This window comes from Petaurus breviceps, unplaced genomic scaffold, assembly GCF_028583685.1.
Source record: "Petaurus breviceps papuanus isolate PSGF00001 unplaced genomic scaffold, PetGlider_PUasm1.0 38, whole genome shotgun sequence".
In the NCBI taxonomy this organism is placed as follows: Eukaryota; Metazoa; Chordata; class Mammalia; order Diprotodontia; family Petauridae; genus Petaurus; species Petaurus breviceps.
In genome coordinates, this window is record NW_027186304.1 from 61375268 (window position 1) to 61387721 (window position 12454).

The following is a 12454-nucleotide window of genomic DNA, read 5'->3' on the forward strand; positions in this document are numbered from 1 at the left end:
AGATGGAGGAAGGAAGATATTATCTTTCTTCATCATCAGATAAATTAAGAGATCTGTTACCATGATGTTTCTGGAACTTGTGTTCACCATAAGGCTTTCTAATTACCAGATGCTATGCAAGTTTGAGTTTACTTGGGAAATTACAGAAGCTGCCAATCTTTTATTTAGAGAGTATGAGATGCATAACTATTAATTAAGCCTAGAAAAGGAGAATTGAACACAGACACATACATTGTACTTTCTACTTTGAAAGGAAATTCAGATTCCTTTGTTTTCTTGTTTATTTTTGCTTTAGTATTTCACTTAAGAGGAAAGTATAATTATATATCCGATGCACATTTCTATGGATAGCAAAGACTTGGGTGTGGGGATTGGGGAAGAAATGCCAGCAAATGTATACCTGTAGTAGGATTAAAAGGAGATGACTTTAGAGGTTGTAGAATCAGACATTTAGAGCTAGAAGGGACCTTTGAAGTTGTCTAGTCTAACCCCCTAATTTCTTTATTTTTATTTATTATATTTTTTTAATTTATAGAATAAAACAAGCATTCCCATAGCATAGTATAATTTTAAAAAGATGATTGTACATGAAACTGCAAATCTACTTTATACAACTTGCTATTCATTTTAAATATACAACAAAGTTATCATGTAAATTTCTTTTTTTCTTCCCTCCATCCCCCACTCCTGGCCTAGAGATGGCCACCAGTGTGTGTGTGTGTGTGTGTGTGTGTATTTACATTTTTTATCAATTCTTTCTCTGGATGCAAATAGTGTCTTCATATGTCTTTTATAGTTAATTTGGGTATTTATAATAGTCAAAATAACTTACTCATTCAAAATCTTTCTTAAAACAATATTGCTATTACTGTATTCACTATTCAATGCTACTCATTTTATTCTTCATTATTTTGTGCAAATCTTTCTATGTTCTTCTAAGATCACTGAACTCATCATTTCTTATACCACAGTAGTACTCCATCACAATTACATACCATAACTTTTTCAGTCATTCCCCAATTAATGGGTGTCCCTGCAATTTCCAGTTCTTTGCTGCCGCAAAGGGAGCAGCTATAAACATTTTAGAACATATAGGTTCCTCCCCAATCATCTTTGTAAATAAGTCTAGTTATGGTATTGCTGGGTCAGAGATTATAGGAAGTTTAGTAACTCTTTGGGCAAAATTCCAAATTGCCCTACAAAGTGGTTGTCAGTTCACAATTCCACCAATAGTGAAATAGCATCCAATTTTTCCACAATTCCTCCAACATTTCTCCTTCATTCCTTTTAGCTAATCTGATAGGTGTAAAAAGATATCTCAAGGCTGATTTAATTTGCATTTCTCTGATCAGTAATATTTAGAGCATTTCTTTCACATGACTATAAATTGTTTTGATTTCTTCATTGGAAAGTTCAAAATCAGGGGACTGACAACAAGATTTGCAAAGCATAACACATATATGTCTGCATATGTAATATCATTTGATCTTCTTAATAATTCTGTGAGGTAGGTGTTATCCCCTGGGTGTCAAGTGTTCAGGGAAGATTAGAACCTTCTGTATGAGGGCTCCTGAACCCCTTTTAGGACAGCTTTCCACCTTTTATGTCTACCTGAAACACCCAACTCTCCCTTGTGGCTCCAAGAAACTGTGTCATGCACAGTGGCCACACCCAGGCAAACCATTTCAGTAGATGGACTAAACTAGGTTGAGAGTAACCAAGAGGTCTCAAACTCATCGGTGAGTTAAGGGTTCTCTACCACAAGCACATGAAGACTTTCCCCAGTGGAATGAACAGATGAAAACAATTTGGTCCAATGGCCATGAAGGCAACTAAAGTGAGTGCTGTGGAGTGTTTAGACCTAGGTTCAACATCAAAGACACCAAGGTCATTCACTGCATCCTGAACCTGCCATCTTGACTTTTGTCTGGCCACTGAACTTCAAGGACTAGAAGAGAGAGTGAGGTCAATGGTTTTGTAACTCTGCATCACTTAAATTCAATCTATGCATGAATCAAAAGATATCATCCACACCATTTTACCATTTTTACCCACCTCAAAGTCCTGTGGTGAGAGTCAAGTGATAAAGCAGCAGGTGTGGATAGTGGGAGCTGTAGTCACAACCCTTCACAGAGGCAAGTTAGGCAATAGGATCATCTTCTCAATGGACTGAAACAGCAGTGAAATTAGTCAGTCCCCTGAGTGTCTAGGAAACCTTTATTTATTTATGTATTTATATATTTTAAGTATATGTGTGTGAGTGTGTGTGTAATTTTCCACCAATTACATGTTAAAACATTTTTTTCCTTTCTCTTCCCCTCCCTGAGACAATAAGCAATCATATGAAACATTTCCATATTTGTCATTTTATACAAAAAGACTTGAATAAAAGAAAATGAAAGAGAGTGAAAAATAGCATGCTTCAGGATATATTCAAATAATATCAGTTCTTTCTTTGGAGTTGGATAGTATGCTTCATCAATAGTCCTTTGGAATTGTTTTGGATTATTGTATTTCTGAGAACAGTTAAGTCATTCACATTTCCACAGTTGTTTTTTTTTGTCTTTTTGGAGAGAGGAAGGCAGGGCAATTGGGGTTAAGTGACTTGCCCAAGGTCACACCACTAGTAAATGTTAAGTGTTTGAGGCCAAATTTGAACTCAGGTCCTCCTGACTCCAGGGCCAGTGCTCTATTCACTGAGCCACCTAGCCGCCCCCACAGTTCTTCATTCAACAATATTGCTGTTACTGTGTACAACATTCTCCTGGTTCTGTTTTCTTCACTTTGCCTCAGTTCATGTAAGTCTTTCCAGGTTTTTCTGAAATCATCCAGCTCTTCATTTCTTAAGGACTGCTACTCATCTCCTGTCATGAGGAAGGGGCTAGAAGAGGTGCCATAAAAATTGTCTGCTTTGGGGGCGGCCAGGTGGCGCAGTGAATAGAGTACCAGCTCTGGTCAAATACAGCCTCAGACACTTAACGCTTACTAGTCATGTGACCTTGGACAACTTGCTTAACCTCAATTGCCCTACCTACCCCCTCTAAGAAGCAAAAAAGGAAAAAAATTGACTGCTTCATCTAATCTTGGCCTGCTTGCCACAGGAGGCAAGGATCTTACCTTGCAATAGAAACACCCACAAATACACACCCACAAATATACACTTTGGCAAAGATTATTTTACTTAGCATTAGCAAATGGAATTTACACATGCTTGTGGACAACAAAAATCCAGGATACTTGAAAGATAGACAGTTCTTGTTGTGAGAGAACTCAGCTATTTTCAGATCCAAAGAGCAGCCCAGAGTGGAACAAGGCTGGCAAATGAAGGTCAGCTTACCCAAACCAAAGCTGGATTTCTGGAGTGGCCCAATGATAGAGAGCATCCTGAAGCTGGTGCAGGTTTGGTGATCCAAACTAATCTAATAAACATGCATGCCTACTAAAGGGAGTGAATGAGAGGCTTATGATAATGTGATCACCATTTGCAGGAAAGTACTCTGCCACCATCATCAGTGCCTATGCTCCCACCATGACAAACCCTGATGAGGTCAAAGAAAAATTTTATGAAGACCTGGAGCCACCACCAAAAAATGTGCCAAAAGAGGACAAACTTGTAATTCTGGGTGACTCTAATAGCAGAGGAGGCACAGACTATCAGACATGGCAGAGAATCATTGGGAGGAATGGAGTCAAAAACAGACACAGCAACAGTTACTCACTACTGAAGACGTGTGTCTCATGATCTACTCATCACCACCCCTGTCTTCCAATAAGACTTCATGGTTGCACTCTCTTAACAAACATTGCTATGTAATAGACTATGTCACTGTAAAGAGAAGAGATAGGATGTAAGAGTGATGAAGGTACATGTGGTACAGAGTGCTGAAACGATCATAAACATCTTCTCTAAGCTAAACATTCTCATTCAACAAAAGCAGTGGCCCCCAGGTAAGATGACTACCAGAAGACAATGTCAACAGATCTGAGCATAAAGAAGTTATTGCTGGAGCGTCTAGGTAGCCCAGTGAGTAAAGCACTGGCCCCAGAGTCAGAAGGACCCGAGTTCGGTTCCCGCCTCAGACACTTAACACACAATCACACACACACACACACACACAAAACTAGCCATGTAACCTTGGGCAAGTTACTTAACCCCAATTGCCCTCCAAAAGGCAAAAAAAAAGTTATTGCTAACTTGGAGGGAAATCTGAGTCAACACAAAGTTGACAACAGTGAAGCAGAAAAAGAGTGGGCAGTTTTCAGAGATTTTATATACAGGACCACATTTACTCATCCAGGTCAAAACACTCACAAACATCAAGACTTATTTGGCAAAATGATGGAGAAATTCAGAAGGTGCTAAATGAAATATTAGAACTCCACCAGCAGAAAGGTTCTTCTATCTCTAAGAAGGTAAAATTTAATCCCATCAAAAGTAAAGTGCAAAGGGGGTGGCTAGGTGGTACAGTGAATAAAGTGCCGGCCCTGGAGTAAGGAGGACCTGAGTTCAGGTTCCAGCCTTAGACACTTAACACTCATACACACACACACACACACACACACACACACACACACAAAACTGGCCATGTAACCTTGGGCAAGTTACTTAACCCCAATTGCCCTCCAAAAGGCAAAAAAAAAAAAAAGTAAAGTGCAAACAAAACTTAGATGCAGGATTCTTGACTCAGAAAGAAGACAGATGAAATTTTGTTTTATGCTGATAGTAACAATACAAAGCACTTTTATGATGCCTTGAAAACTATTTATGGCCCCAAAACATATAGTACATCTCAACTACTCAGTGCTGATGGAGACACATTGATTAGTGATAAAGACATGATCCTGAAGAAATGGACTGTGCTGAACACTTCTATAGGGTGCTTAATAGACCATCATCAATCAATACTGAATCCATTTACCATATATCCCATGAAGAGTCAAATATGACTGAAAAATGACTGAAAACCATAACAAAGAAACAAACAAAAATAATTCCTTAGAATTGATTTTGTGCAATATATTGTTAGGAAAGAGGAATATAAAGATCAAACTAGGCAATCCTTGATCTCCAGAGATAATTTGTGACAGACTGTGTTTTTAAATAACTTTGATTGCTTAACTAAGATTCTCAGTTTATACTAAAAGTTAAATCTCTTGCTTCCCCAAATATCTACCACAATAGAAAATATCCCTAGAATACTATAAACTTAACTTGAAAAGCAGAATTATGTCCTGCGTAGATGATATTTTATAGCTTTATCTGAGAGGAAGACATCAGAGCAAAGACATAACTTACTTCATATTTGAACTGTGGTGACTCTTTGAAGAAAGAGGCCATAGATCTGAGTACATCTTTAACATCTCTCTTAGCCTTAATAGACTCAGTTGCTATTAGTGAAATTTGCATTTTTGTGCTGGAGGGCAACAGTTCAAGACAAAGAAAGCTCTGGAAAGAGTTGAGAGATAAGGGTTCTGGACTCAGTTTAGTCATTATCTTAGCTGTGTAACCAGTGAAACTCAAAAGCTCTCTGAGCTTCAGCATCCTTACTTATCAAATGAGAGGAAAAATTTTTGTGCCACCTACCTCTGAATGAATGGTTTTAGTATAAATTTAGTACAAATGCTTCATAAATCTTAAAGAATAGAGAAATGTGAGTATCATTATTTATATGACAAATTCAGGTTGCATAACATTTTGTAGTAAGTTGTTTGGTTGGTGTTATAAGTAGCTCTCATTTCATTAAATCTTGCCCCTGATTTAGTTTTGACTCTCAGTCAAAGTTAGATTCAAGTTAGCAGGAAGTGTAGTATGGTCGAAATAATATTGCATTGAATTCCCATATCAGCGCTGAGCTTGGAGTCCAGAAGACCTGTGTTTTCAAATACAGCCTGAGACATTTACTAGCAGTGTGACCTTTGGCTAGCTACTTAATCTCTATCTGCCTCAGTTTCCTCACTTGTAAAAAATGGAGATAAAAAGAGCACCTACCTACTAGGGTTGTTGTGAATATTAAATGAGTTAACATTTGTAAAGAACTTAGCACAGTGTCTGCAACATAGCAGGTGCTTAATAAATATTTATTTCCTTCTTCCCTACTATTTCTATGACCTTGGTAAAGTCACTTACCCTCTCTGGAATTCAGTTTCCTTACCTACAAAATAAGAGAATTTATCTTATGATTTCTAAGGCTCCTTCCACAAATAAATCCTACAATCTTAATTCATTTAAATAATCAGCTAGAGAGAGGGAAATACTAAGAATGTTTCCTTCACATGAAAAGGGAGGAAATAAAAGTAGATAGATAGATAGATGATAGATAAATAGATAGACAGATCGATAGATAGATAGAAAGATAGGTAGATAGTCATAAGGAAGAATGAGTTTTGGGGAAAAGTTAGTAAGTAGACTCAGTTTGGGACAACAGTGAGTTGGAGAGTCTAATTTATATTTCTAAATGCCAATTATAAGCAAAAAAACTGAAGGGTACCAGAAAGCAATTTGATTCAGTTGGTGTAAGAGCATTGCTGAGAAACTGCTGGTGAAAGGTAATTAATTCTTCATTGAATAACCATATGCCTTCCACAGTATAAGCTGATTCTAGGACCTTCTGATTGACAGACACAGATAAAAGATTTTTTTTTTAACATTTCTTATCAGTTGCAAGAAAATGTTTTTTCTTTCATCAACTGACAATGTAGGCAGAACACCTCTTGCCCTCTAGCCAGAAGCCCAGACCCAATTTACTAGCAACAGATTGTCAAGAAAGAGCTAATGCTAGAGTCAAGCTGTCATTCAATGAAAAGGGGGAGGGGGTTGGAAAACAGGTTAAGTCATATGGTAAGAGCTCCTAAAGGACAATGCCTTGGCTCAACCCCTACTTCACAAGAGAGGAAAAAATACATTCTAGATGTTACTTTGATTTTTTTCATAATTGCCTTAGCTCTTTTCAGACTGTTTACTTCTTCTGGCTTTGATCTCTGGTTTTCCAAAGCATTTTAAGTTTGTAGAAGTAAAGTTAGTCATCCTTCTTGTGAAATTATTGATGCAATTTTTATATAAAATAGGTTCTTGGAGTTACTTCTAACCTTTGCACTGATTCATTTGCTGAAACTACAAGCTATACATAGAAAAATGCCAAAAGGGAGATTAGAAACAAAACTCCTGAATATTGTAAATAATTCAGTGGAAGAGACCAAGATCTTATACTTGTCCTGTTGTCGAGCTATTTTGAAGAAAACAATGACAATTTTATGTCTATAACTAATTTCAGGTATTGTGAGCAACTGAAGAGACAAAATAGCTTGACTAGGGGTTTACAAGAGGGTGGAGACTGTCTTTTGACTTCTAATTTCAGCATCTCTAGTGCAATGGACCCAGTGCTTCTGTCCTCAGCATGAATGCTTTTTACTGGTTTGCATTTGTTAAATTGGAATAATAAACTACTCCCTTTTCTTGAGAATGGTTATGAAGGGAAATTATGAAATGACTGAAAAGCACTTTGCTTCAGATCTGATCTATAAAAATCTTTAACATTTGCAAGGTATGAGGCAATGAGTGTTGTTGATGGCATATCCACAGCAGGGCAACACCGTTTTTTATTCTTTTAGCCAGAGTAGCCAAGAGTATAGCTCTCTTCTCTGCGTGCAAATTTTCAACAAAACATTTTGATTGACCAAAGAAACTTATGCTACTGGCAGCCATGGTAGGTACAAGGTATAGAAAAAATAATTTTCCCTTAAATGGCATTTCCCCACTGTTTGATCAGAGAGTGAAAGAGTAGAAAATTTGTTTCCTGCAGACTTAGTACCTTCCACCTGTAGATGCTGATCTCTTAAACTGGATACCACCCCCTGTCCACGACTGTGATGTGCCGCCCCTGGAACTGACCTCGACTGAGATCCAGATGCCAGCTAAAGAAATTACCTCTCAAATAGGACCTCTTGGGGCATGGAAAGCTCTATGTCCAATTTCAGCTAGAAGTAGCCATGGAGGAGAGATCTTTGCCCCTCACCCCAAGATTTTGAGCCCCATTTGTTGGAGGGGGGAAAGATGGGGTGCTTGTGCCCAAGTCCCCACCCTAAGATATTGTTTTATGTGCTTATTTTCTATTATCCCTGTTATATTATTGCAAAGTTCTGTTGATACCAGTTACCCTACCAGTTACTCCAAAACTCTTATTAATCTATGTAATGAAATGCATTGTTAATGTATTTTTGCTATATAAGAGTCAAGAAAGATCTTGGCGTCGAACGTAATGGGAATGGGAATGTAAAGATCTTCCCAGCCCCTTAATAAGCCTAAGGGAATTTAAAGACCTTCCCTGCTTTGAAGATATACCCTATCCCCCAATAAGCTGAATGTAGTCACATGGAGCCTATGGTGAGAGGAGTTTGCTGAAGGGTGGAACAGAGCCCACAGGAAGCTAGGAGTCAGAGCAGCTAGACATGGTGGGAGGAGAGTATGCACCAGAGGGAAACAGTTAGGCTTGTGAGTAAATGTTGGTGTTTGCCACCTGCTGTGACAGCTAGGCTTGTGTTGCTTTGAGGAAAGGCTAAAGGATGCTGTGGTTCTCTGTTTTGTGATGGCTTATTAACTTCTTTGCTACTATGATGTAATCGGCTTATTGGTTTGGGGATTCAGTTTCTAGTGTCTGAATAAATGTTTTGCTTTTGTCTTCTATTTGGAAATTCTATTTTGTGATCAAGCACTATGCAGGAATATTTATAATGACTGCTGGCTCTGTGAATATTGCATTGGTGCTACATATAGCTACTCCTTTCTCCAAACAGTAATTTTTAAGACTTAGAAGGGCTGCTTTCATTTCCCTAAGAGAAGAGGGAAAAATTGTGTATGTGCATAGAATTTTAGAACTGGATGGAACCTGAGATGTCCTTAATGTCATCTAGTGTCTAGACCATCACATTTCCCAGGTTCTGGACAGTAGGAATCTGGGCTATAAGGGAATTATTGCACTTTTTTTCATTTTTATGTTTTTAGTATTTTTATGTCTTAGATATGTCATTGCCAGTCATGCATAGTCTGAGTTCTTTTATGCCCAAAGATGTGAAAACAGATCCAGAGAGTTTGGGCCATTTACTGAAGGTCATATGACTAGTTAGTTGCAGAGCCACATTACCCGATAGATGAAATAAAAATGGAGGTAAGGGGTCTGTAAAAACTGAAAGGCTTATAATTGCAAACTAAGTTTTAAATTGGATGATAAAGTCATAGCAATGATTTCTTCGGTAAGGATAGTAATAACAGAAACATATATAAATACTCCTAAAATTGTATCTACCAAATGGCTTATAAAATCAACATTTTCAGGTCTTGCAATCCAGCACTTTTCCTCAAAGCATGGATCTTGGAATGAAGTGCTCATTCCATCCTAGTAATTGTGATTATGATGGGCTGAGCATTTTAAAGGTGTCAAACTCATAACTCACTGGCTACAAAAGGCTAGTAGCACACCCAATTGGGGCCTAACAAGATTAAAATATAATCAGAAAATGCTTAAAAATATAATCCAATATAGATAGTGTTGTCTGGGGCTGCTAGGTGGTGCAGTGAATAGAGCATTAGCCTGGAGTCAGGAGGACCTGAGTTCAAATGTGGCCTCAAACACTTAACACTTACTAGCCATGTGACCTTGGACAAGTTGCTTAACCCTAATTGCCCTCCAAAAAAATATAGTGTTGGTTTGTGATTTTCTAAGTCAATATGTGGTAAGCAGAGATCCATTTCTGTTTGATACCACTGATTTAGCAGCTTCAGAGGCCCTATCAAGTCATATAACTGGTCACACAGTTTATACCATATGCCATAGCATCACAAGCCAAGTAGCACCAGGGTGTTTGCTAGAAAATCAGGGAGGAACAGATGTGGTCAAGTGTTGCCCCATCAGACCTGTAGTTGACATTGGATGTAGTAACTTTGTTTATCTATTGTTCTAATATTACAAAGCATTACCTCTTATTTCATGGTCCTATCTCTGATATATAAAATTTTCATCCATTTAAATATGGTCAGATTACTCAGTTTTGGCTACAGATTTGAGAGGTACAGACCCATTCTAGTTGGTTCAAGACTACCACTTAGTTCAAGATACCCCAGAGTCTAAAACTAAGAAGATGGGATACAAGGAGACTGCAGAATTAATATGGCTTCTTCTCCTTTAGATCATTTGAATTTTTTGTATTAGATATTTCATTATCCTACATGAATAGTTCAATTTCTCCCTTTTTGAAAAACTTTAACAAAATCTGGCTAGAGGGGACCAGCTACTTTAGAGTAAAGAGATTACAAAAAGCATAGGTAGGATCACATGACCCAAAATTATACAGTAGAAATGAGTCCCAGATTTCTTAAGAAAACTCAAGGAAGTTCTAAAGAAAATTAAGATACAAACACAAATGATTCCAGTGAAAAAGAAAATATGGGAGCATACTCTTTAAAATAATTTATATAGGGGTGGCTAGGTGGCACAGTGAATAGGGCACTGGAGTCAGGAGGACCTGAGTTCAAATCCAGCCTCAGACACTTGACACAATTACTAGCTGTGTGACTTTGGGCAAGTCACTTAACCCCAATTGCCCTCTAAAATCAATAATTTATATAATTGTTCAGAGAAAGAAAGGAAGGAAGGGAAGAAAACCATTTCTTAAGTACTTACTATGTACCAGGCACCATTTTAAGCATTTTACAAATATTATATCATTTCAACCAAATGTCACCCGTGAAGTAGGTGTCATCATTATCCACTTTTCACTGTTAAGGGAAACTGAGATCAAAAAAAGATTAAATTATTTGTCCAGGATCACACAAGTAATAAGGGTTTAAGGTCAGATTTAAACTCAAGTCTTCCTGGCTCCAGTTCCACCACTCTACCTGCTGTGCCCCCTAAGTACAGGAACTCTTCAAATAAACTAGGTTTTGTAAAATGTGCAGATGATGGAAGCAAAACACATGTAATGGAAGATGAAAACAACACCAAAAAAACCATGATCCTGTAAGAAGAGTGGCAGAAATGTTAGCACTGCAGATAATCAAGATGTTTCGTAAAGAAAGACCAAAGGATTTTTAAAAATTTATGTTGGGGACAAGGGGAAGATGAAAGAAGCAATAAAATTGATACTAAGGGAAAAGAGTACATAATAGTATAGCAGGTGGTGGAAATAAAATAGAACTACTCTATTTTAATGATTCTATAGCATAGGAAAAGAACTGGATTCAAAAAATAACAAAGGAAGGAATTAGTCAGCTAACCAAAGGGCTTGCTTTCTATTTCTAATAAAATTCTAGAACACAATTGTCACTGGATGAATTACGAGCATTTAGAAAGGAAAGACGTGATTAGCAGCAATACATTCGATAGACTGTGGTGTTACCCTTTTGGACAAAATGGAGATGAACGGTTTAGATAATAGTACTCCAATGCAGGCTGTGAATGGATTGAAGATCAGACTAAAAGTGTATTCATTAATAGATTACTGTTAATTTGAATGGAAGTTCTACTGGAGTACACAAAGAAGTTTGTCTTGGCACTCTGTTGTTTTATATTTCATCAGTGTCTCTGATCAATGTTTTTATCAATGACTTCAGCATCCTTAACAAATTCACAGATGACTTGAAAACGTTACAGGATAGGTTACATATTTTATGACAGTCAGATATCAAAAGATCCAAGACAAGCTTGGATAATAGACCAAATCAAATGAGATAATATTTAATAGGGATAAATATAAAGAACTTTACTTGATCCCAAGGGATCTTTTCTTTAAGTACATGATAGAGGAGAAATACACTAATAATTATTTTCTTTTAAAAATATTCAGGTTTTATTAGATTGTAAGCTAAATATGAGCCCAAAGTATGATATGGCAACCAAGGAACAAATACAATATTAAGCTATATTGAGATGCATAGGGTAAAGAACTAGGGTGATGATAAAAATTGTAGAAGGGAAGGTATATACTCTAGGAAGGGAAAAACTTTTTTGTTGTTCATTCATTTCAGTCATGTCCAGCTCTTTGTGACCCCATTTGGGGTTTTTTTGGCAAAATTACTGGAAGGTTTTCCATTTCCTTCTCCAGATCATTTTACAGATGAGGAAACTGAGGCTAACAGGGTTAAGTGACTTGCCCAGAGTCACACAGGTAGTATCTGTAGTAAGAGGCCAAATTTGAACTCAGGAAGATGAGTGTTCCTGACTCCAGGCCCAGCACTCTATTCATTTTACAATGTAGCTACCCAAAAAAACTTCTTTCATTAGAGTATTCCCAAAGTAGAACTGACTGCCTTATGAGATTGTGCATTCCCTTACATTAAATGTTTCCAAGTAATGACTGGATGATCATCTTATTGTATAAGTTAGAGAAAAGATTCTTAGTTAGGTATGTAGATAGTCAGATAGATAGATAGATAGATAGATAGATAGATAGATAGATAGATAGA